The sequence below is a fragment of the Lithobates pipiens genome, unplaced genomic scaffold (genome assembly GCF_037356315.1).
Source record: "Lithobates pipiens isolate NorthernLeopardFrog02 unplaced genomic scaffold, aLitPip1_a1.2 Scaffold_19, whole genome shotgun sequence".
In the NCBI taxonomy this organism is placed as follows: Eukaryota; Metazoa; Chordata; class Amphibia; order Anura; family Ranidae; genus Lithobates; species Lithobates pipiens.
In genome coordinates, this window is record NW_027507764.1 from 102,421,754 (window position 1) to 102,449,446 (window position 27,693).

A 27,693-nucleotide genomic window follows, 5' to 3' on the forward strand; every position below is an offset into this window, starting at 1 on the left:
ACACAAGAGGGTGAATGTGTTTTTCTTTCTGCGTTCCAGTTTTTCCTGTCTGCACTCATGCCTTCAAGTTAATTGGGCTAGCCAGGTGCAAATTGTTACAATGTCTTCATTTTGTGTCCTAAGGTTGACCTGTGAGCTGGAAGTAACTACGCTGGAAGGGTTAACATGTTTCCTGCCATTTTTGGCAGGTTACTGCCCCCTACAGATCAAACTGTATAAAAAGGACTCACTCCATTCCCCTGTGTGGAGTTCCTAGGTAAATACTGCCAAAATGTAGCTGTTACCCTGCTGAAGTGGATCACCCCCTTGGGTGGATGGGGTTGGGGTGAGGGGAGACCAGTCGGGGTTCCCAGTGAGGTCAGACTTATGGCCTTTATGGATTATTGCCAAATCATGGACTCGAGAGAACTACAGTATCAGTGTCACATGCAAGGCAGCCAACCAGTCAGGAGATGGGTTACATCGCAAAGGTGACAATTAGTGGTAGTGGAGGAAGATAAGCGCAAGTGCTACTTGCATCTAAGTTGGAATTGTGCCTTAATGCTGATTTCAAATGACTGCAAACTCTTGCCTAGCATTTAGGCATTAGCGAGTGCAGTTTTTTATCCCTGCTAGGGCACCTTAAGCCCTGTACACAGCCAGACGAGTGAGATTTAATACAAGTCCAGACAGAAATCAGGATTGCCATTGCAGGCCTTTATTGAAAATGCCTTTACCTTGGCCGCCATGCCATACTAATGACTTCAACACTTTCTGAGTCACCGGTCAGGACTATGGAGGCTCCTGTCCCACTCATGTGATGGTGTCCATGCCCGCCAATTTGCCACTCAGGCACCTATGGCTGTAGTATGGGAATCAGAAAGAATGGTAAAGGTTTTTTTTTTAAACAAACATATCATACTTACCTCCACTGTGCACTTGGTTTTGCACAGAGTGGCACTGATCCTCCTCTTCTGGGGTCCCTCCGTGACGCTCCTGGCTCCTCCTATTCTTGAGTGCCCTTTTGGAGAAGTGCTCCCCTTTGGGATACCCATGCTCTCTCAAGTCCTGCTACTGCATCTATTGTTTAAAGCTTGGGAAATCACCATCAGTCATTTAGGACAACATTGGATCATTCAGAGATCCTCGCTGAACTTCTGGAGTGAGTTTGCTGCACTGAAAGTAAAGCGGCCGAATAATTTTGCACGCACCACTTTTCAGTTTTTTATTTGCTAAAAAAGTTTAAAATATCCAATAGATTTCGTTCCACTTCACAATTGTGTCCCACTTGTTGGTGATTCTTCACAAAAAATTAAAATTTTATATCTTTATGTTTGAAGCCTGAAATGTGGCAAAAGGTTGAAAAGTTCAAGGGGGCCGAATACTTTCGCAAGGCACTGTATATTTATTTTAATGTTTGACATTTATGCACTATAAGTGGCATTTTATATATTTTTATATATATTATACATCATAGCTTTCTGGTCACATTGCAGGTACCAGTATAGTTTCTTAGCATCATTCTCTTGGCAGGAGGTGTATCGCCTGTGTAGGCTCAGTTTGTGGGCTAATTTAGTCACATAAGGGTGGACCACTATACTCTTTCAAACCCTTGGGGTAGAGGTAGAGGGTTTAGCCTTATTGTGTATTCACCACATTTTTTGAAAAGCTTCTAGCAACTGAAGAGCGATTTGTTAAATCACTCTTCAGTATACAGGTAGCGCCATCCATCCCCTTCTCTTTGGCTTATATTTACATACTTAGAACTTTCCTTCGGGGAGTTTTATTGGGGAGACAGCAACCTTTATAATTGTCTTAAGCGCGGCACCTTTCTATTTTTATCAAGTATAAGGGGGGCTGGGGGCGCTGCTGCACTAAAAATGCATTAAGATGAAAAACACAGAGGGTTTACAACCCCTTTACCATGTTCTTCCATACCCAGGAGTGCCAGATAAAGGATCAGTTAAACTACTATAAATTTATTTTACTGGCCCATTAAGGGTAAAGTGACAGTTACTCTTGATAGGGCATCCCCTCACCCGCAAATACCTTGCCAGTGCTCATCCGTAGCTCGGTTTTTTTCTTATTGCAATGAACATCAGTAAAGGCAGAATCTTAAACTTTTGAATTATTTTATTATTTGCTGAAAATCTTCTTTTTTTTCCAAATAAGCATTTAATACTGGTTGCTTTCATGACACTGTGTTTGCAGATCATGCTTGGCTTTCTAATAAGAATGCACGGGCAAACAAAATCCAGGTGGGCACTGTCCTTACTCATCTCCCCTCTAACTTATTCATCTGTGAGTATATAATCAGGTCACGGGCGATTCACAGCAGTAATAAGTCAGTCTGTTGAATAGGTGGCTCTTTTATCTCATGTTAGCCACCTACTGGCTGCAACTGGTAAATGTTACATACTCACAGGCAATTTTTTAAATACATCTGACTAATAAGTAATAGAAGAATATATGTGAATTGTATACTTTGCCATTTATACGGGCCAGATAGGGTCCGACCAGATAACTTGTTAAACCTGTAAATTGACGTGATAGAACATAGCAGGAGCTCTGTGATTTCGGAGAACAAACCAGCCATGCCTGAACTTTTCTGACTTTACAGCAAACACAAATTTATTTTAATACTTAATTACATTAAGCCACATAGTGTTAACTAGGACAAAGATTAAGGAAGCCAGGGAACACATCAAAAAGCAGAGTAATGCATATCCTAGTTGGCGCACAGTGTGCTATGATTCAATCAAAGTAGATTATTAGTTTAAATTACACTTTATAAAACAGTTAGCACTGGAATGGGAGCTAAAAGACGGATCCTTCTGTGTTGAAAGGCTTCACTGGTGGTGAATTTTATATTAGTCGCCGTTTTATCTGTATTTATGGTCCTGCATTTCACAGGTGTTTCTATAATCTGCTCTGACTTACATCAAACACTTCACAAGGCAGAAAACAATAAAATATAAATCTGTATAGATTGACAGGAGAGTGAAAAGTATTACATTTTTGTAAAATAGTATATTTCAAATCTTTATATTTTACATTTACTTAGACTGTGCGCCAGCATAAAACTTTACTGAATACCAGGGCAAAAAAAAACACAAGCAGTAAATGCAAATTATTATTATTATTATTCACGATTTATATAGAGCCAACAGTTTATGCAGTGCTTTACAATATATAGTGGGGACAACACACACATGCACATTACTATTAATAATATTAATAATAATATTAATATATTATATTAATTAATATAATATATTAAAATTATATAATAATTATAATTAATATTAATAATAATAATAATATTAATAGTAATGCACATTAGTAATTGCAAATGCACATTTGCCCAAGTTTTATCCCTTTAAAGACCCCGCAACCACAGAAAAATTACTGTTGCAAACTGACAACACATGCCACGTTTTTGGACTAATAGCAAGGAATGGTGTCAGACCTGCCCAGATGTCTTTTGTTAGGATGCTGTATCCCTCCTCCTCTCCTCATCACTCTAACATAGAGATTTATTATTTCATAGTGTGCACAGGACACTTTTGGATTTCTGTCAGGAATCAAAACAAGTTTTTGCACTTATCCATAATATAATAAAACGCAATCAATGGTATTTGTAACAGACCAAAAAGGGGCAAATAAGAGAAATTAACTGTTAGGATTTACATCCACTGAAAGGTTGAAAATTAAATACTTGTTCAAGACTGGAACACAGACCTAGGATTTCACTATTGTCGACCCAGGGAGATACTGTGTCCAGTGGTTTATCTTCAGCATCTACCAAATATTGAATGGGATTAAGTGTTAAAGTGGACCTTGCAGTTAAATGGAAGGTGTGTTTATTATATCAGGGCACTCTCCTATATAAACTATTTGCTATAGTTTATATGAGCAAGAACATAGCTTCAAAAGAAAAAGTTAGGCTATATCATTATCTTACCCTTACTGCATAACTCAGTGCCATGCCTAGTTGATGGGTATCATGATCCTTTCGGTTAAAGCGGTTGTAATCTCTGTTACACCACTTGTACCTACAGGTAAGCTTATAATAAGGCTTATAATAAGGCTTACCTGTAGGTACCTGTAGGTACTGTAAATATGTATAGTGTACAAGTTTAGGAGATATTCACTATATACACTTTTTCCGACGTCATCGGTGCATGATCACTGAAGAATCGACCCGCTGGTGCTGTTCAGGTCCCGTGCCATGATCGGTGGCTCCCACGTGCATGCATGGGAGTGAGGTCATCACGACTCCGGCCAATCACAACACTGGAGCCCGCAAGCCTGAAAGTAACTATGGTGAAAGATGTCGGCCATGTATTCAGGTCATCGTTCTAAGGTAAATATTTCATAATGAGCTAGTATGCCATGCATGCAAGCTCATTATGCCTTTGTCTTGCAAGTTGTTGTTTTTTGAAGGCTTACAACCTCTTTAAACACTGTGAACGAAGATGCTTTGTACTGAACTGGAGTGTCTTCTCATCTGATTTGGAGCACTTATCAGGAAGACAGTGACTTCACTGTTGCCTAGACACCTAGGGGTAAGGTATGAACATAGGCTTCACAACATCCTTCTGGGATCAGCACAAAATGTCGCTGCCTCTTTTCAATGGGAGATGTAAAATGTGGTCATTTCATTAAAAAAGAGCTAGAACTCTGTTCTTAATGAAAGCTGGCAATACATAAATCTTTGAAAACTTCTTGTAATGTGCATGTGGATATTACAGAAAGTCAATTTTCAGTAGTAATGTATTTTTTTATCTTGTTTACGTGTTGTCTTTTCCAGCACAATGAATGTAATATGCTGTTTAGCATGTATTTATTTTATGCATTTTCTTCATTTTATTTACATGCTCAGCTGCCTCCACTCTGCCAGCTTTATCGTGTTCAGACGAACAGTTCATCTGCCCAAGCATTGTTGTACGTTGTCTGTGGTTTATTTTTAGGGAATTCCATTACATTTGCTTACAGGGAAGAATTTTGCGAGGGGTTTATTTATCTCTCTCTTACATTAAAAAAATACTGTACATAAGGCTCTGAAAGCACTTGGAAAAAATGCTTTATTAGATTCACATTTATTTGGCCGGCATAGACTGGTAGGTAGTGTCCCGCTTTTGGCTATATCGGAGGACCTATCCTTTTTAAGGTCTATTTCATTTAAACTATTCTGCTCCTTCATACAAAATAACAAACGGGGTAGTCTTTATGTATATAGCGGGGGTTGAAGGAGGAAGCAAAGTGTGTTTCCTGAAGAGATAAAATATCTGCATCTAGTGATTTGTAATAATTAAACACCTTAACCACTTGCTTACTGGGCACTTAAACACCCTTCCTGCCCAGACCAATTTTCAGCTTTTGCTGCTCTCACATTTTGAATGACAATTACTCAGTCATGCAACACTGTACCCAAATTAATTTTTTGTCCTTTTTTTCCCACAAATAGTGCTTTCTTTTGGTGGTATTTGATCACCTCTGGGGTTTTTATTTTTTGCGCTATAAATGAAAAAAGACTGAAAATTTGGGAAAAAAACGCATATTTCTTTGTTTCTATGACAAAATTATGCAAATTATTAATTTTTCTTCATAAATTTTGGCCACAATTTATACTGCACATATCTTTGGTAAAAATAACCCAAATTAGTGGATATTATTTGGTCTTTCTGAAAGTTAGAGAGTCTACAAGCTGTGGTGCGAATCGCCCAAAATTGATCACATCTGATGTACTGGTGGACTATCTCACTTCTTGTGACCCGAACAAGTCAGGAAAGTACAAATACCCCCCAAATGACCCCTTTTTAAAAAGTAGACATTCCAAGGTATTTAGTAAGAGGCATAGTGAGCTTTTTGATGTTGTCATTTTTTTCCCACAATTCTTTGCAAAATTAAGATTTTTCATTTTTTTATTTTTTTGGAGCACCAGGACAATGACACTGATGACAGATGGCACTGATACGTGGCACTGATGACACTTATACGTGGCACTGATGACACGTGGCACTGATGACAGATGGCACTAATATGTGGCACTGATGACAGATGGCACTTATACATGGCACTGATGACAGATGGCACTTATACGTGGCACTGATGACACGTGGCAGTAATATGTGGCACTGATGACAGATGGCACTAATACCTGGCACTAATACGTGGCACCGATGACAGATGGCACTGACAAGTGGCATTGATGACACGTGACACTGACAACAGATGGCACGTGACACTGAGAGGTGGCACTGATGACAAATAGCACTGATACATGGCACTGATGACAGATGGCACTAATATGTGGCACTGATGACAGATGGCACTATGTGGCACTGATGACACATGGCACTGATGACAGATGGCACTTATACGTGGCACTGATGACAGATGGCACTGGGGACAAATGGCACTGACAACAGGTGGCACTGGGGACAGATAGCACTAACAGGTGGCACTGGGGACAGATAGCACTAACAGGTGGCACTGGGGGCAAGTAGCACTGGGGTGGATGGCACTGGGGCGGATGGCACTGGGGGAGCATGGCACTGGGGGAGGATGGCACTGGGGCAGATGGCATTTTTTTAATTTTTTTTATTTTTTTCCCACTTACGGCCGCTGCAGCCGTTCATCTCTCCCCTCTCACACGCTGTCTGTGTGAGGAGGGAGAGCGGCGCTGAGAGATGATCTCATATGTTTACATATGAGATCATCTCATATTTGACACGCCGATCGCGCTGTAAACGGCCGCTGTGATTGGCCGTTTACAGCGATCTGTGTTTGCCTGTCTCCGGAGGACACGGCAAACACAAAACTTCCCCGATGCGCGCCCGTGGCGGCGCGCATTGCGGAAGTAAACACGAGTACGTCCAGGGACGGCCTCCCGGACGAAAGTGCCCGCTCTAAAGCTGTCATTCGGCTATAGGGCGGGCGGGGAGAGGTTAATACGTTTAGATGGGGAGCCCAACCCCTGAACATTATGAGAAAGCAGTCGCATTGGTTCCGTTTGGGTCAGTTAACTTGGACATATCAAAAGACATAAACAGCTGTATCAGGTAGACTTACCCACTGACTCCAATGTATGGGCATCTCCAGAGACCAAGAGAACCTCTGGCTGACCCTCAAGGAGGAGAAGGAAAAAAGGTTAAAAATAGGGAATATAGAAAAAAGAAAAGAGAGTAGTCGATACGTGGGCTTAGAGATGCCCAGTATCAAAGAGTATAACATGGGAAAACACATTGAACGGCTGAAACAAAATATAGTATAACCACTTATTACAGATTTCTGGTTCTGGGAGTGTAGGAGTCTCCACCAAGGGTAATCGATGGACACAGTCCGACAGACAAGGAGAGTGCATAGCTGTCTCCCGGCACAAGTATTGAATAATGGGTAAAATGCCCTTCTAAATGTACCTGAACAAATAAACAAAAAACAAAAACAGATACGAAAAAAAAAAAAAAAGAAGAGAAACACACAGTAATAATGGCATGGCAAATATTTTTCAAATAGGTCCCAAGTTTGATAATATCAGAATGACCTAAAAGTAATAAATACCAAGTGTATGGTATAATGGGGAAAAAAAGGGGGGGGGGGTGGTTAACCAAACATAGGCAGCAGTTAATGTCCCATAATAGGACCACTGAGAAGCTACTCTTGTAAGGTACCAAACACCAACAAAACAAAACAAAAAACTGAAAAATATATTTTTTTTCAAAAAGCAAGACAATATGGATCAGTCAGGAGTTTCTCAGGTAACTCAGTGTGATGTTGCGGATTTCCTTTAGGATGGGGAAGAGGTGAAAGCGGAGGAGGAGGATCATTGGATTCTGATGGGTCGAGAGATGAGGGATTATGAGAGATAAATCCCAACTTCAGCAAAATCTTTTCACCGTCTGTGAATGTAGAGAAGGCATATGATCGATTGTTATATGTGAATTGTTAATGGAAAGGATAGTTCCAGCGGTAGCGAATGTTGCATTGAATCAGAGGGGAAAGCAATGGTTCAAATGCCCTTCTTTTTTGAATGGTAGCTTGGGAAATGTCTGCAAAGACTTGGATTTGATAACCTTCAACTTCCATGTCCAGGTGTTCCCTGGCATATCGCATGACCGCTTCCTTGACCCTGAAGAAATCATGTCTCAGGAAAGCCCATCTGGTTTCAGAGGGACTAGGGCTCTGTGAATGTGATCAATCTCCATGTGGATTTCCTCAATATCTGGAACAGCTGATTGCATCAGGGAAGAAGTGATGGAGTTTATGTTTTTAACCGATTCTGATAAGCCACGGATATGAAAATAATACCGTCTGGCGTGATTTTCAAAATCGTCAATTCTAGTGTAAGCTTCTTCCAAACGATCGTGGAGTTCAGTAACAGTGGTAGATTTCTGTGCTACTCTGTGGACAGTGACATCAACTTTGGATTCAATACTGTATAACTGACATCCTAAATTCTGGAAATCTTGCTTCAGATCAGAGGCCAATTTAGATGTGGCTTTCTCTAGCTCCTTTTTCAACATATCTGCAAAGCGTGCAAGGAGGATAGTATCTGGAGGATAATATCTGGAGAATATGGCAATGGCGCAGGCAAAGGGTCTGGGGATCTGTCAGGAACCATGAAACAGACAGAGACAGAAGTACAATCAAATCACACTTGTTTATTAATAAAAAATAAAAAGGTAAATAGAAAGAAGCGTAGTCAAGCATAGCCAGAGTCCAGTAGCCAGATTGGGTAGTCAGCCAGTCCAAAGTTCATAAACCAGATCGGGTAATCAGCCAGTCCAGACGTCAGGGATCCAAGGAGAGCAACTGCAAGCAGGATAGAAGCCAGGAGGGATGTCAGCAAGCCAGTCTTGAAACAAACAGCAGGAGATGGTTCCTAGTGATGTGACCAACGCAAAGGCAAATGAAAGAGTGAGCTGGAAGGCTTTAAATAGGCAGGTCAGACGAGCATCATCGGGAACAGCTGGTAACTGTGGAAAGAGAAGAGAGCTGGCAATTAGCCGACAGCTGAGTGGCCAGCCCAGAGGAGGAAGGGCTAAGCAAGCCCTGACACGATCCCTCAGCACTGTCAGGATCTATAGCTTGGCCACTGGTCTGGCTAAGGAATATATCAGCCATGTCCTTTTCTAAGGCAGATGAACCATGGAAGCAGGGCTTGGGGACAGTATAGAAGCCTGTGACAGGGATCTGGCAGAGCTGGATGAGGGATAGGGATGGTCTGTCGGCTCACCTAAGGATTGAAAGGTTATGGAGGAGCCCATGCAGAGAGATCTGTGGCTAGATGGCTGTCCCCTGTTCCTCTGTGGCAGTGGTTGCTGTTGCTGTCCCTTCCCTGTTTGCACAGGGTTCATGCAGATTGCCATCTTGAATTTCTTAGCTGACCCATGAGGTGGGTATGAAATGCAGCCGTAGGTCTTTCCCGTCGATCGGGTAAGCATAGGGGTGTGCTCCGCGCTGTGTGCCATCCCCGTATTGTGCTGGCACAGACGAGGTAGGACGGCTGCTCCTGATAGCTCTCTGTGTTGGGAGTGTGCGGAGCAGTATATATATATATATATATATATATATATATATATATTGCTTAACCTTATATAGAGTATATATATATAAGTATTATTGTTTTATATATATATATATTGTTATTATTATCATATATATTTTTTTATTTGGGTGTCCAGAAGTAGCTAGGCATTATCCTTAAGTTAATGTTCAGTTTTTTCCAGGCTTCCCACCTACATAACCATTTATGTTAAAGGCTACAGAAAGTTATGGTCAACTAATTGCATACTTATACTTTAACTATGATGTTTTACATTATACATTATTTTTATGTGGAATTCTTCTGTAAGTTCAAGTATGTTCTGATAATTGTTCCATTGCTTATGACGTTTAAATATACTTCTTTAAGAATGACATTTTAAAAAGTTTATTAATGAATTTAAAAAAGGTAAATTTAAAAAAGCAGAAAAATCAGCAGCTAAGGGGAGTTAATTAAGGCTGATTAGAGAGAACCTGGAGGTTAATGAGGGGTTATTTATGAAAATAACTTGTTTTAAAATAAATTTCTTTTTACTTTAATAGTTGCTTTAACTGACTTCATATAAAGATCAAAGGTCACTCTTTTAATCACTTTTCCACCAGGAAAATCTTGTACTTTTTTCACACACATATTAAAATCTGCATTTTTTTGCTCGAAAAATACTTAATTGAATTATATTTTCTGAAAGCAGAGGCCCTGTAGAATAAAATAGCTGCAGTTGCATTTATTTTTTATGTAGCTACATATTTGCCCAACTGTTTATCAAATGCATATTTTCATGAGAAAATACATTAAAACTATATTTAGTGCAGCCAAACACAATAATAAATATATTGTAACTAAAATATAAGAGATAGGATTGCCTTGAGTAAATATTTACCAAGCAAGTCAAGCCTTCAAATTGTACGTGTCAGTGAAACAGCAAAAATCGATGATACCCATAATTGTCTATAGGTGTCACTTTAAAAGCCTTATTAGTTTAGAGTTAACCAGAATTGTAGCCTTAGCCCTTGTACACACGGTCGGAGATTCCGACAACCAAATCCGTCGGATTCTGTCCGTCGGATTTTGTCCGACGGATCTTGTCCGAAACTGTTGAATACACACGGTCAGACGAAGTTGTCCGAAAATCCGATCGCTCAGAACGTGATGACATTATTTCGTTACAACTGGACTATGTTCAGGCTAGTAGCCAATAGCTTTGATGTAGGAATTTGATCTGAGCATGCGTGGCACTTTGTCCGATCGGAATTCTCTACACATGATCAGAGTATGTCCGATCGGAGCATTTTGTCGGAAAATATTTCCGTCAAGTTGGAAAATTTGGTCCGACGGATATTCCGATGGAAACAGTCCGATGCAGACCACACACAGTCGGAATATTTGACAAAACGCTCCGATCGGACACATTCCGACAGAATCTCCGACCGTGTGTACAAGGGCTTAGAATTATTGCTTTTACTTTACTTTTACTGATGTTTGCGGTGATGCCTTGCCTGTGTAGTGCAATTCATGCTTACATACACAAACTACAAACACATTTGCATTTGGGTGTGTACAGGGGTGACAGGATGTTTTTACATTTAAATTTTATTTAATCATAATGTATTTATTAACACGTTTTATTTTATTTAAGAAGCCTCCTATGTCTTCTTTAACACCTTGGCACTGTCCGTATGCAAATATGCGGCCTCTCTACGCCTGGTCCTTAGCGCGTGAATTGCTGCCTATACACCTGGGCTGGGAGCGTGCACACTGTGCACTCCCAGCACAGTTACCGTAGACAAACTAAACGTTTTCGGCCCCGTAGCCGCTGTGGCAGCCAATTGCGGTGGTCACGTGATCTTAAGAAGCGCCCCGCCTCCCAGCATAATAAACCTTTTAAAGAGTCGGGAGGTGTCGGCGTTAAGAAATTAAGGCAACATCAGTGGTCTATTAGACCCTCAATGTCTCCCCTGCAGCTAATAAAACACAGATTGGCAATTTGTTGTTGTTCTTCCTTTATATTGCTGAGTCAAGTCAGTCTGTTGGCTATTAATGTGTATGTTGAATGTTCCCTTCAAAGTTTTAATATTCCTCAAAAACAAACAGGTAACAGTCCTTGTGCCTAGTTAATAGCTTTTTTTATTGCTGCTTTTGTGTTTACTAGAAACATATCCACAGTATGTCTGGAAGTACACAAAGAAATCCTTTTCATTCAGCACTGCTCCCTATGACATGGAGGTAGAGGTGAATACACTTGAAGTAAAGTCTAACAATTGCTATTATGGGTGAAGTGCTGTAAGGAAATGGAACCTCGGCTACCTCTAAAACTGCTCTGTGCTTCTACTTCAAGTCAATTAGAGATTTTTACCAGAAGACATTGATTTATTGATCTTGTTTGCCATTTTAGTCATCAACAGTTATTAGGTGAAGAAAGGTTTGCAATTAGATGTTTTCTCTCTGTCTGACATACAAACAGTATATAGAACAACATGATAACTAGTCCCCCTAGTTCTTATATTGGACTATGAATGATTTGCCTTTATGTTGTAGAGATGTGAGACTGAGAGTGCTTGAGTAGTATAGCAAATGATTTTGGGCATGGCTGACACCACTCGGTCCACAAACATGCTGTGCGTTGTCAGTCCATAATAGGAAATTAAGTGTGAAGTGACTTGTGTATTGCAAGATGACATACATTACCACCAGCTGTTTTTTGTGTGTGCCGGGGTGCTTTTAATTAAATATTAAATGGTATCTAAACCCAAGAACAAAAATGTAATATATTGTAGCTTGGTAGTCCTTAGCGGTGATGGCTGAATTCCTTTTTTCTTTCTTTTGGCTTTTTTCCTTAATTGTCACCTGGTAATCCAGCCTGTGACAAACCTACTATCCTAAGGTGGCTACACTCATTATTCTACTATATTTATGGAGGAGCAGTATAGTTACCCTTGGACAGCAGCTTTGTCACCCTATAGAGAGGTCAGTGTTAGATGAACTAGTAAATTTAGATGGGCTTGTGATATCAGGGAATTGCTACTAACCAGCTGGCTCGGAAAAATGTGCATGTACATGACCATACTTCTGCGCGAACATTGGTTGTGCATGTGTATCACGTTGTGTGTGCACAGTCAGCATTGGCACCAGATGGCCTTTTTAAGGGATGCTCTAACCTAACTCATTGCTGGTTTTCAACATATTCCTCGCTTCCTGACTTATGTTCTGCATATACTGCAATTCCTGTTATTGACCTGGCTTTCTCCTGATCTGAGTTTGATTCTGCTCTACCCATTCCTGACCACCGCTTTATCCCTGTCCTTGATACAGTTCCTGATTAGGTACATTGATAACCTTGCTTGATCTTGACTATGACTGTGCCTCTGATTGTGCTCCACGCTCTTGTTGAGTGTCTACTTACTTTACACCCTGATGCAGCTGCCTGCTTCTATGCATAGCAAACAAACAACAACTAAAAAAGATGCCCAGCGCAACTTACCAGCCAGCCTGCCAGAAACCAAATTGTGCAGTCTTGTGCAGTCATGTGTAAGCTGCAGAGGCCATGACAAGGCAACCCAATATAATCTACAGTCCTAACTCTATACATTTTGAGAGCAGCCTCTATAGTAGGAGCACAAATATAATGATGGATAGATTGAGGGCAGGTTTGCCTGGAGGGAGCCAACTCATCCTAAAGGCACAGGGGCGCAGTAGACACCCAGCAAATAGCACAATGGAAAGGTGTCCAGTGCACCCCTCTCCAAATAACCAACAGTACAAACAAGCGGCAACTGCTCCAACCTATAATTTGCCTTAACAGCAAGACTGTTTGTACTGCTTCTAAGCATAATCCTGCCGATGTCATCTCTGCCATCCTAAACTTTCGTTCAAGTCAAAGTTCCCCTGTAACTTCTGCTAATTATTCTGCTGACTGCTCAGCTGACACTCCTGCTTTCACGCCCTGCTGGATCTTCATGGTCAACATATCAAGTTCAAGGTTCTGCAAGCTACATTCTTCAGCACTCATGTCCTCCTGTCCTTATACGTCCTCTTATACACCTTCAGGGGTGCTTGGATAGGAGACGCAAGAGAGGCTGCACTCATCACATCGATCTCCTATCAGGTGCGTGACTAACAAATGAAAGCCTATCACCTTATGCTTTTTAAGCAGTTGCAGCAAGAATTTGTATTTCCTTTTTTGGTTAAAGGTTTAGCTATATAAATTAAAGCTGACCATCCATAGCACCCCGGTCAGTGTTGTGGTTTGTCTCCTCCCTCTAACTGTCATTTTTGCTGGACACCAAGCATGGTCTGTTGAAGGAAGTTTAAAAGTAAGGCTGGGTTCACACTTATGCGACTTGGATGCAGATTTACCCGCTTCCAATTCACATGACAGGAGAGTGCGCCTGGCTCTCTATGGAGCTGGCTCACATATCTCCGCAGCGGCTGCTGAGCGCACTGCAGAACAGTCCTGTGCATCTTTGGCTCAGTTTTAAGTCCGAATTTAGTCAAATATGCGGACCCCCTGCTGCGAGCCATGTCGCAGATAGTGTGAACCCAGCCTTACTTGCTGAACCACCAGGTAATAAAACATTCACAGGGTATTACAATGGGGAACTTAACAGGACAAAGACTGCTGTGTAATGTTATATTGCCTATAGTTCCGCTTTAAGTTAAATCCATGGTGGGCCTGCTCCAACTAGCCTTTACGAGAATAAAAATACTCTACTTAAGATTATTATTTCTGATCACAGTATACACATAGGAGCTAATGATTTACAGATCATCCCTCCTGCCGTGAAGTACCAACTAATTAATAAACTACATGAATAGGACTTCACATTGCTAAAGGTGATTATTTTCCAAAGCAACTATACTACACAGTTACCCTGGCAATTAAGCCCCCTATTGATATTACAGAAACTAACATGTATTTCTAAGAGCTGAGTGTTATACTGGATAAGCAGCTGTCTGGCCCAGTTAATTACCAAGGATCAATTCATTATATAGTTATTCATTATTGCCCAACTCCAGCCTCACTATAAAAACATTTATGTAGTGTGGCATTTACTTACTTTGCTATGCAGTTTGAAACTTTCTTCAACTTCCTCTGTACCCCATACAGATAGCGTGCACATTTTTATTGCAGGTTATGACCTCAGAGGAACTTCTGGGTGGTATAAATTCCTCCAGCCACTTCCTGGGCATCATGAACACACCCTCTGTACAGGCATGGAGTGATTCTGCAAGAGTGAGTTCCTAGACAGTGTTGGTGGCATTGATGGCAAACACGTGGACAAACCACACAATGCAATGCAGATGCTGTCAAGCATAGGGCACCGTGCAGACTCCTCCCACTGACCAGCAGAAGAAGGGTTTCTGATTAGAGCCTATGGTGATAGATGGAGATGGATTTCCCCAAAGAAAGCAATTTATCAACAGATTGGATCTTAAAGAGCAATTAAACATTAAGTAAAAACAATCACGAACACTCACTAACAGCACCACCTCCCCCCTCCCCCACGCGTGTGATCAATGGCCTTACCTTACTGCAGAAGAGGTGCAAGGAGGAGGACAAGGTGGCGATGTGCACAGGAGGCTGGTCCTAAGACTCCCAGCCAATCAGGTCTCAGAATTGGCCAGGAAGTAATGCATGAATACATTAGCGAATATTAATTCGCTAATGTCCCACAAGTCGGTGGGCTTGGGGTGCAGAGCCCACCCTTTTTGAAGCCAATAAGAGTCTCCAGCTCTAATCACATGCTTTAAAAAATCAAAAAATAAAAGCCCACATTAAATCCATGTGTCCTGTGCCCTGCATGCAGATTGGGGGGGTGGCGCCCCTGCACCCCTAATGAACCGGCCGCCACTGATGGAGCTACTAGTGGTTGGTTGAAAGCGCAATTACTCCAATGTATATTTACTCCCTTGGTGGAGTGGAATATATGCACCAGAGAGAATTTCTTTCTTTTTTTCTCATTAATCCTTTTATTTAGTTTCAAAGGAAAATTTTAATACAAAACAGAGCCTGACTGACACTACAGTTCTCCCAGACTGCACACTCACCGGCCCATCTGGCTGACTTCTCTTGGAGATCCCCTGGACGTGCTGACTCTCTCTCCCGCTGTCCCATGCATCACAAAGGATTCCTCTGTGTGCTGTAGAGGGTCAGTCCAGAACCCAAGCCCCAGGCCCAAGGTCACCCCCCCCCCCCCGCCCAGACTAGGGGGTACCCTCAAGGGCCTCCTCAACACTCCATCTTCCACCCAACTGCCCCTGTTGGCATGACCTCAGAGTTTTTAAGAGGTGCCCACCCCCTGCCAGCCCACTTGATGGAGCCCTCCTCAATGCTCCAAGCAGCTCCTCCCAGATTCCACTCTCTCTATTTCTGGAAGCTTCTCCAAGGTTCCAGAGAGCAGGGAGAGTTGCTTGAGGTTCTGCTTGATGAGTCATCCAGCCTCCCTGAGTCACTCATCCCTGACCTAGACTCAACCCATGCCTGGCTCTCGGCAAGGCCAAATTCCTACACTACAGCTCACAAAAGCTATCTACATCTAGCACACTAAACTAGAGGGTACTACACTAGATTTATCCACCCCCCCCCCCTCCGATTTTGAGGCAGGTGACACGCGGTCTAAAAAAATAAATAAATATATAGGCATTTGCTTTTTTTATGTTGTTTGAATTTCCAATGTGATTAATGAAATGGAATTGTAATTACTCTTATCTACTCTTATTACATACTGTCTAGCCCACTAACAGATATATATTAGTAAATTAAATCATAAAATAACTTCTGCTCTCAAAGGTTACCAAACAATAAGTTTACAAATTTCAAGATCATTCAGATTAACCACTTGTTGTTCACACTGTAGCCAGTCTATTTACGTCCTCCCAGAACAACGCACCTGGTGCACTCCTTGATTCCTGTGTACCTCAGACACAGCTGATGACAGATCAGGGTAAAAAGCCAATCACAGTGGCTCTTTACCACATAATCATTTGTGTCCAATCTCAGCTGATCATGATGTAAACACACTTGCAGTTATTGGCATTCTTTTCCTAATGCTGTCACAGCATGAGGAGAGGAGATAGCCAGTAACCAGCTAGTGTGAAAGGGAACATCTGCACTGATAGTTTGTGTTCTGATTATCAGTGCAGCCCAAACAGTAGGGGTGCAATGGATCAAAAAAATCACGGATCGGATCGTTCCTCGGATCAGAGTCATGGATCGGATCATTTTTCAGGTCAGCAAATAATAATTGAATTTGCAAAAACCTGTGAAAATTCCACCACCATATAGTCCCCACTGTAATATCCACAATCTCCCCCACTGTAATATTGGCTGAGCATGGTTGGGTACGCCTGAGCATGGCTGGGTACGGCTGAGCATGGCTGGGTATCGCAGAGTATGTCTGGGTATCGCAGAGTATGGCTTGGTATCGCAGAGTATTGCTGGGTATGGCAGAGTTTTACAGAGTATGACTAGGTATGGCAGAGTATTGGCTGGGTATGGCAGAGTATTGGCTAGGTATGGCAGAGTATTGGTGGGTTATGGCGTTATGGCAGAGTATTGGCGGGTTATGGCAGAGTATTGGCGATGTTTGGCTGGGTACTGCAGAGTATTGGCAGGCTATTGGCAGGGTATTGGCAGAGTATTGCAGACTGAGTATTGGCAGAGTATTGCAGAGTATTGGCAGGGTGCTGCAGAGTATTGGCAAGGTGCTGCAGAGTATTGGCAGGGTGCTGCAGAGTATTGCAGAGTATTGCCAGCATATTGAGGGGATGGCTGCGACTGCAATTGTCACAAAGCAGCGCTGTGGGCACTACAGATGCAGCCCATAGCGCTGCTTCCATCCGATCTCTCCCCTCCACTGTACAGATCTATACACGGAGGGGAGAGAGGAACCGGCGTCATGATGACGCCGGTTTGTTTACAAGTGATCGCTCTGTCATTTGACGGAGCGATCACATTGGGTGTAGAAAGATGGCCACCACTTCGGAGCTAGGCCGAAGCCGTGGCCTTTCCTAAGGCCGAGACCGTGGAGCACTCCGCGGATCGTGGCGCGTGCCGATCCGAGCGGGATGACCCGTTCGGATCACGAATCAGTGATGATCTGTTGTACCCCTACCAAACAGTGCTGCCAATCAGTGCCTCCTCATCGGTGCCCCCTATCAGTGCTTTATATCAGTGTAGCCTCATCAGAGCCTCCTCATCAATGCCCACCAGTGCTGACTCATCAGTGCCCATCAGTGCTACCATTCAGTGCCCATCAATGGTGCCCACCAGTGCCACCTTTCAGTGCTGCATATCAGTGCAGCCTCAAAATTCCTCGTCATCAGTACCCAACAGTGCCGCCTCATCAGTGCAGCCTATCAGTGCCCATCAGTGCAGATTCATCAGTGCACATTAGTGAAGGAGAAAAATTAACTGTTTGCAAAACAAATTTACAGAAAATAAGAAAAACTTTTCCTCCTTTTCATTTTTTAAGAAAAATATAAATAAACCCAGTGTTGATTAAATACCACAAAAACAAAGCTCTATTTGTGTGAAAAAAAATATAAAAATTACATATGGGTACAGTCCTGCATGACAACGCAATTGTCATTTAAAGTGTGACAGCGCTGAAAGATGAAAATTGGCCTGGCCATGTACCTACAGTATAAACATAATCTTCTAAACTGTGGTATGAATGAAAAAGCTGATTGACAAAGCTAGATTCTGCGGGAAGTTCCGACAACTCTGTAGACAAGAAAGGCTGTCCTCTGACTCTTTAACAACTTAGGAAGTGCTAGTAAAGGCTCAGCACCAGTCCTGTGAACTTAAAGACAAGTCACTGCCAATCCGCACAGATGCAAAAATAACAATGACAGCTGGGGTTTGTGCAGTGCAAGGAAGGCAATGTCTAATTTAATGTTCTCAGGCTATATTACATCAGGCAGTGCAGGCACATTAAAAATATCAACTAACAGCATGAGAGGACTGCCCTGAGGCTTCAAGACACCGAATGTAAAACCTAAGCCTCGAACCGTAAAAGCGTAGCATAAAAGCGCAGAAGACAACCTGTCTGCATTGAAAAGAATGTGATCGCTTCTGTAATTAAACACATGCAAGGTATGAACGGAGTGTGAAATGAGCACCCTGTAATAATTACTCTGATGCCTGCTGTTTTGATGCCCAGAGCAATAACAGGAAATCGCAAGGAAAATAATGTGATCAAGTACAATTAGCTCATGTTTTCTTTTCCCACTGCCCAGATCAGAATCATGAAGTTGATTAACATGTTGCACCTATAGCTTCATGGTTGAATCAGTGCTTTGAGTCACAATGTCACCTACAGCAGCGTTTCTCAACTCCAGTCCTCAAGGCGCCCCAACAGGTCATGTTTTCAGGCTCTCCATTATTTTTCACAGGTGATTTGATCAGTTTCACTGCCTTAGTAATTACTACAGCTGTTTCATCTGAGGGAAATTCTGAAAACATGACCTGTTGGAGCACCTTGAGGACTGAAGTTGAGAAACACTGACCTACAGTACCAGCCACCTTTACAATATGCAAATATGTTTTAGCCATTCAGAATGGAATGGTTTGTAGACACCTGACCATCACAACTATTGACATAGCATACATATAAGCTTGTTGGACATTCCGTTCCAAAGCTATGGACATTTATATTAAGTTGTTTTAACTGTCTCCACTGATCTAGGAAGGCTTCCGCAAGACTTTGGAGTATGTCTGTTGAAACTTGTGGCTCTTCAGCCAAAAGATGATTTGTAAGGACAGGTATTGATGTTGGATGACAATACCTTGCTCTCAGGCATCATTCAAATGTATCCCAAAGTTTTTCTGTAAGGTTGAGGACTCATGTGCAAGCCATTTACAGTATGATCCTCCACACCAAACTTTATTGACCTGTTTTATGCCTAGGGCCACAGTAATAGTGGAACAGAAAAGGGCCGTGAACAGACTGTTGTTAGAGGTTGAAAGGCCTGTAGGTGAGGTGAAGCGCTGTGCGGCGGCAATTATACACTCAGTCCAAGTGTAATGAAAGAACTTGTATTTAAATAATGCTGAGTAAGTTCACAAATAACCTGTTAGGAAGGCAGCCCAGCTGGAAACGCTCACAGTTCCAACAGCATGTAGAGAGCAGGATTCAGCCAAACTGACAGCACCCATGGAGAGGGGTACAATGCAGCCTGGCTGTCAAGCAGGCAGGTGTCCAGAGAAGTTTCGAGCTCTGGGCTTTCCCTTTTCGTCAGGAACCTTTCCCTGCTGCTAGTTCTGTTCCCACCAGGCAAGGCACCCCTCCCTACTTTACCAACTCGCAAATAACTTGGGGAGTCAGGGTCTTAAAAAAGGCTCTGTCTGACCCGAAATGACTGATAGAGTCAAATGGGGTGGCAGCATTCAATGGGATAGCTTCCCTAGGGACCTAGTGAACCATAGAGGAATCATGTTACACTGACTTCCTCTCCAACTGCAGTGCCGCTGCGGAAGAGCACCACCTGCAGTGAAGAAAGTAGACTGTACCTGCCTACAGGCCCACAACTGTCCAAAATGTATTTGTATGCTATATACATCAATATCACTCTTTGGTACTTAGCTCTCCAACCTTCTTCCCAAAGCCAATCCCAGCTATGGCTGTAGTTGTGTCCTTGCAAGAAAGATGATGGTCTTGCTGTCTGGAAATGGCATAATATATAACATATGAATAAAGAAACTGTGAAATTTTCACTGATTGGTTTATTTAAATAAATATGCAGCCCAGAGGTGTGCATACAGGGTGTGTCGGGTGTGTCCAAACACACCCTAATCACCCCATTTGCATTAGTATTATCGCTCTGTGTAGCAGCAGGAACATGGAAAAAATCTCCCTCTAACCAACTCTGCCATAAGAGAAGTGTTTATGCTCTTCTCTTTCACTGTGCCAGGATCATATATACTGTATGTAGACACACACACATGCATGTGTACTTGAGCTTTAGGGTGCACACTCTAATGCAACAGGCTGTGCACACCTATGATGCAGACATTTTATTAAGAACATACTCATGATAAAATAATGATGATATTTTGAAGAGTGACATTTTCCAACACACAGCGAACTTCCTAATAATGTCATAGATGAACACTAGCAATCGTAATCTTGCCTCCATTTATTACAATACAAGTTAAAGTGGACATTTATTTCTATATTTATGTAAATCTATGTTAACAGATATACTCTGTAACAGAAGCCATGGTTTCCATAGAGTGCACTGATGATGGCCAGATAGCAAGCTGTATGCAGCTTGGGATACAACATAAATGGCTCTATAATATTAGGTAATATTTGTACTGTACACCAGCGGTACTGGGTGTGTCTCTGGCCAATATGGCGTAAAGCAATGATTAGAATTGTTCCACCTACTAAACTGAAATGAAAAACTATCCTCTTATTTTTAGACTAGAATAAAGCCCCATGATTTTTGTCTTCAGATTTACCAAAACCATGTAGTGCAAGGGCCTGCCTGATTGCATACACATTGAAACTCCTAAGGTTTGACCTCATATTATATGGTTTTGGTAAATCTGAAGACAAAAATCACAGAAAATCCCACCGCCACTGTCTACAGCCACGCTGGTACCTCCTTCTCATTGCACCTGTATTTGTGATGGGGTGCAGCGTGAAGGACGTTTTTTTTCAAATCCCTCCCCAATCCCCCTCTCAGGCAGAGCTGTGTCCCTCCTCCCTGGCGTCTCCTCCTAGCTGTGTACAGGAAAACATCAGAGCTGAGGAGTGGGCTTCAATCTGCTCTGCACTGTCTGAAGCTGTGCTAGTGTAAGGCAGCTGACAGGGAGAGAGAGACGAAGCTGCTATACAGAGATCGCAGTGTGTGAGACACCAAACAACCTGCACAAGATGTGGAGCAGGTGTCATTGGTGCCCACACTAGCTCACCCCTGCTGGGGAAGTCAATGGAGCCAAGTGCTGGAGTTTTCTTTAGATTAGACCTTCATCTTCTTTTTTTCATGTGACCAGCACTGGAAATACCTTGGGGCGGCAATTTCTCCAGGAATAAGCATTTCAACCCCTCTGTAAGGTCTTTTTAAAATTGAAAGTATTTGCATGCCTTAAAGCAGAGTTCCACCCTAAAGTGACAAAAATCACAGAAAATGTGATAGTTACATAGTTAGTAAGGTTGAATAAAGACACCAGTCCAACCTGAGTGAGTGTCTACAGTTGTCCCTATCCCTGTACATTGCACACTCACATCGGTCCATACCCTCAAGGAGCCCACAATCCAAGGTCCCCATTCATATACTAGGGTAAATTTTGAACAGAAGGCAATTAACCTACCTGCGTGTCTTTGGAGTGTGGGAGGAAACCAGAGTACCAGGAGGAAACTCACACAGGCACAGGGAGAACATGCAAACTCCAGGCAGGTGGTGTCATGGTTGGGATTCAAACCAGCGACCCTTTTTACTGCTAGGTGAGAGTGCTAACCACTACACCACTGTGCTGCCCATAGTGTGTATGCGGCTTAAGGCATGCAAATACTTTCAATTTTAGAAAGACCTTACAGAGGGGCTGAAATGCTTATTCCTGGAGAAAGTGCTGCCCCAAGGTATTTCCAGTGCTGATCACATGAAAAAAAGAAGATGAAGGTCTAATCCGAAGAAAATTCCAGCACTTGGCTCCAGTGACATCCCCAGCAGGGATGCGCTAATGTGGGCACCAGTGACATCTGCCCCACATCTTGTGCAGGTTGTTTGGTGTCCCACACACTGCGATCTCTGTATAGCAGCTTCATCTCTCTCTCTCTCCCTGTCATTTGCCTTACACTAGCACAGCTGCAGACAGTGGAGAGCAGACTGAAGCCCCCTCCTCAGCTCTGATGTTTTCCTGTACACAGCTAGGAGGAGGAGCCAGGGAGGAGGGACACAGCTCTGCCTGATAGGGGGATTGGGGAGGGATTTGAAAAAAACGTCCTTCGCGCTGCACCCCATCACAAATACAGGCACAATGAGAAGGAGGTACCAGTGCGGCTGTAGATAGTAGGGGTGGAAGATTTCATTGTGAAGGGGATGGGGGTGGCAAGGAACGGCGAGATGGGGGCAGACACCAAAATGCACCTTTGCCTGTGTAGACACAAATCCTTGCAATGACCCTGCCCAGAGCAGCATGTTCACTATGAAGGAGGCATAATCCAGCCCTAAATGTATCCTTTATTTTTCTTGCTGATAATACCAGTAACCATATTTAAGTCAACACATACTGTACATATAGATCTGGAGGGGCATGTCAGCACAAGTCTGTTTATTGGAGGACAGGCAGGCTCTTCTCCTAGAAAACACAGATATCCGGCCATGCTAAGATGGATGCGCTCTAATGCCTAGTGGCAGGATCCCCAAGTATTTTACCCAAAGGAAAAAAATACAAAGAGAGCAGGATACTCTTTAATCCAGGTACAAGATAGAATATATACATTTCAGGAATATAAAATGTTTGGGTAACATATTCTATAAATCCTAATACACCACTCATTCATTCACATCACTTTGGTGAAATACAAGAACCAACTTCTATTTAAAGCGGAACTAAACTCAGCAAAATGCTCACCTTCACCTTCTAGCGATACGGCCCTTACATCCCTCACTGGCTGATGTCATCGTCTTCCAAGGCTATTCCAGGTGCCAAATTTTCAGCTTCTTGATTAGCCAGCAGGGGGTGACATCATCCCATGCATGCACACTGTAGTCAGTCATTCCAGCAAAGGCGGAGTGTAACTGGAATACATCCTGAGCTGCGCATGTGCAGCTAAGTGTATGCTACATTCATAAGAAGACTGCAAGCAGACTCTTCTGCAATAAAGAGATGCCTGCTTGCAAATTTTCTCATTAGGCGCTATACATACACCCACTCCACTTCCAGTGTTGCCATTAAAAAAAAAAAGAACACGCCATTGCTGCCTGACTTCTTCTTCCTTCTCCTCTGCTTCCGCTGATGACATCTGCAAGATCTGAGTGAGAATCTTGTCTGTAGTCTCTCCTTTGCCTTGTTCCACCAAGATCTCATGAGAGTGCTCTCACAGTTTATTAGCCAGATCTGCCCAGGGGGCAATGGTGATATGACCTTCCCAGGGGGCGACTGAAAGTCAACAGCGCCTATTAAAGATTGGGAAGTGGGAGAAAAAAAATGTAAGCTTACAAGAAACTCTTTGATTGTACAAATTACTGAATGATATTTAGGGATGTGTATGCAGAGCTACTTACATGGCATGGATTTTGCATTCTTGTGGGTAAAGGCCAATTTTAATGCATTTTAAGCAGGAACAGAAGTCAGTTTGCAGAATGAGGAGTGAAGTTTGTGCGTTTTGTAAGTTGGTGTTGTTAGTGCAGAGTCTGCCTCTCCCCTGTGTATAGAGCGAAGCTTAGCTCTGCTCAGTGCCTGCATGCAGCTCACTGTTCCTGATAAGTGTCCTGGAAGTCATTACTAAGCATTCAGAGTCACACAATGATTTTAACAGCATCCACATTAATTGTCACGCCTTTTACCACAGCACAGCAATTAAATCCCATTAGCAGCTCATTAGGGTAAACAATGTCGTATTGCAGAAACACAACTCTTCCACCCTCATCGAGTCACTGAACCACAATACTGCCCTAGAGGGACCACAACGCTTTAACCTCTTCACTTCTGCAGGGAACGTCTGCATTCTATCTACTGTAATGTGCATACATGGTCTAATCTGGGAGAAGATGTGTGTATTGTATGATGTGCAGAGATGTCAACCTGGGATAACAGTTCATAGGGTAGTAAGGAAGAGCCCTTCCATGTGCTCCTTGCTGTGAAGGCCAGTTATAGGTGGGGACAGTGGCCAGTTGTTTGTTTCTGATGCAATATTGGTGAGGGGGCACACTGGATACCTTTGCTTCCATTGTGCTCAAGTGTGCCCATGTGCCTTTAAGAAGGGGTGGGCTCCCTCCAGGCTTAACTGACCCCTGCCTATCCATTATAATGCATGTGTTTCTACTATGAAGGCTCTCATGGATTTACAAGAGTTAGGACTGCAGAAATATTGGGGTGCCTTGGAGCAGCTCTGCAGCTTACGCATGTATTTGCAAATGTGTGCTAACCAAACCCTTGCAAACTGTTAGATAGTATCATTCAGTTGGTAGCAGACTAGTTTGCGAGTTGAGCTGGGAATTTCTTTGGTTTTGTTTTGCATGTGTTGCCCTTCCATGTGCTCCTTGCTGTGAAGGCCAGTCATAGGTGGAGGCATCGGTCATTTGCATGTTAGTAAGGAAGAGGCATATGCTGCAGAACAAAAATGGATGGTGCTAAATTGTTTATACCTAAAGCCTGGCACACACTAGTCTTTTTTTTTTTGTTCATCCCGGCAGGCCAACCACCCCCCCCCCCCACAAGCCTCCTGCCGGCCTACCAGAACACATTGGTCAACACTCTGAGAGCGCTGATCGGTTGCTGGCTACTGTCAGACCGGCTGCCGTACACATTGGCCAAATGTTGGCTAGTTTCTATTAAGCCGGCTGATGCTGCCCGATATTCAGTTTGTATAATCCTTAGAGTGTACGTAACCCTTAAAGTGGGACAAAAGTCTATATATATTCTTAAAAATGTTCCCTTCCCCCTCCTCCTACCCATCCTACCTAATCTGTATAAAAAAAGAAGTCCTGTCCAGAGCACCTGCTGCCATTTTTCTGCAGCCCAGTTCCCATGTTTTTATGCGTAGGACATAGAAACAAGGCTAAGTGACTTAATTATGCAGGAAAACATGGGAACTGAGGTGCAAAAACATGGCAGCGGGTGCTCTGGACTGATGAGACAAACTTTTAAATATTTGGCTGTAGCAGGAAGCGGTTTGTTCAAGAAGGACTGGAGAACGATACAATGAGTGTCTGCAGGCAATAGTGAAGAATGGTAGAAGATCCTTGCAGGTTTGGGGCTGCATTTCTGCAAATGGAGTTGGAGATTTGGTCAGAATCAATGGTGTCCTCAATGCTGTGAGATACAGGCACACACTTAGCCATCATGCAATACTTTCAGGGAGGCATGTGATTGGCCCCAAATGTATTCTGCAGCAGGACAACTTCCAACATGCAGCCAATGTTATTAGGAACCATCTTCAGTGTAAAGAAAAACAAGGAGTCCTAGAAGTGATGGTTTGGCGCCCACAGAGCCCTGATCTCATCATCAACAAATCTGTCTGGGATTACATGAAGAGACAGATGGATTTGAGGCTGTCTACATCCACAGGAGATCTGTGGTTAGTTCTCCAAAATGTTTGGAACAGCCTACCTACCAAGTTATATCACAAACTGTGTGCAAGTGTACCTAGAGGAATTGATGCTGTTTTGAAAGCAAAGGATGGCCACACCAAATATTGATTTGATTTGGATTTCTCTTCTGTTCATTTACTTTCCATATTGTTAGCTGATAAAAGCAGGCTCACCCCCAAGCCTCTGCTCTGCGTGTTCATTCACACACAGAGCCACTGCTCATGCCCCAGCCCCTCTCACTCCTAATAGGCTCACTGTCTGTGATTGACAGCAGTGGGACACAATGTTTCCAGCTGCTGTCTCAGCCAATGAGGAGGGAGAGTCCCTGGAGAGCTGAGGCTCTCGTGCACATCGCTGGAATGTGATGGGACTCAGTTAAGCATAAGAGGGGGCTGGAGGGACTGCTGCACCAGGGCCGCTGATAAGCCAGTACAACTGGCCCTGTTATACCGGGCCCGGCCACCAGGGGGGCCGAGCAATCTGAACAGATTGCAGAAGAAAAAAAAAAGTCTTTCTCCAACTCCCTGTCCGCTCCTCCCTCAGCAGCTGTTCAACTGCTCTCAATGAGCACTCACTGGGGCTAAACATCTCAGAGGCAGAAAGGTGGAGCCTGACTGTGAGATCTTGTAGTTTGAGTGGACGGGAGGGGGTGTGGCCGGCTTCGAGGATGATCGTTCTTGGCTTCTTCTGGTGTACACACATGAGCTGCATTATGGTGACAGTGGATCTGGATTCTCAGGGGACTGCAGGTTAGCCCCCCAGTCACATTAACTGCAATGTAAAGTCTAATGTCTGCTTTTCATGTAGCACAGCTGTCCTGACTGTGAGAAATGGGGTTTTATACTGCACTGCCATATTTCTCACAGAAGTGCTGCATGAAAAAGGAGATGCCATCAATGTCAGCAAACCCCACTTTTTTCTATTTAAATCACTGGATCACACCATGCCTGGAGCTGAATCACACAGGAATGCACTGTGCGTTCCTGTGCAATTCACATGCAGGTCTGTGCAGTGCAATTTCAAGCTCATTCATTTTGAATGGGCTAAAATTGCAATGCACCAAAAGTAGTGCAAAAAGTAGTGTAGTGTATGTAGTGTAGTGTATGCACTACTTTTTAAAATACAATGCAACCAGATCACATGATCCAGGGCTGGCAGGGGCAGGGCAAACACACTACGTTTGGAAACCTGCGTTTGAGGTTTCATTGAATTTTTATTGACACCTGGTGCAGATCACAAAAGCAGTGCATTTTGCATGCAGGTTGAATTTTACAGGAATCCACAGCACATTTCATCACAATTCAAATGCAGCCATGGTGTGAACCGCTCCCTTAGACATATTACTTCTCATTAAAAGTTTAGAATTTTTTTTTTTTAAAAGGGCTTAGCTGACATGGCATCTTCTTCTTTTTCATGTAGAACTGTTTGACTGTGACAAATTGGACAGTGCAGTTATAAACGCAGCACAGTATTATCTGCATCCTACACACAGTCATCTGACACTAACCACCCCTAATAATTAAGCGTAATTTAAACCATGTCCATTTTCCAGCTCCACGTAGCGCATATTTTTAAAATAGCCACGCCCACAATTAAGCCTTTATGTATACCCTAGCCTCTCTGTATAGGGGCGGGGCCAGGGGTGGGGCTGAAGGAGGGACCAGGGGTGAGGCTGAAGGGAGCCCCGTCAGGTAGGCTGTACGGGGCCCCATGATTTCTATCAGTGGCCCTGTGCTGCACACAAGGTTTAAAACCTTCAGCCTCTACATCCACTTTAAATTCCTCTCTAAAAAAAATTATAAAACAGAAATATCAAGTGATGCATTGATTATTGGATACAATTGGGGTGATCATTTGCACTTATTGGTTATTCATTTCTTTTTTCAAATAGACTAACCTTG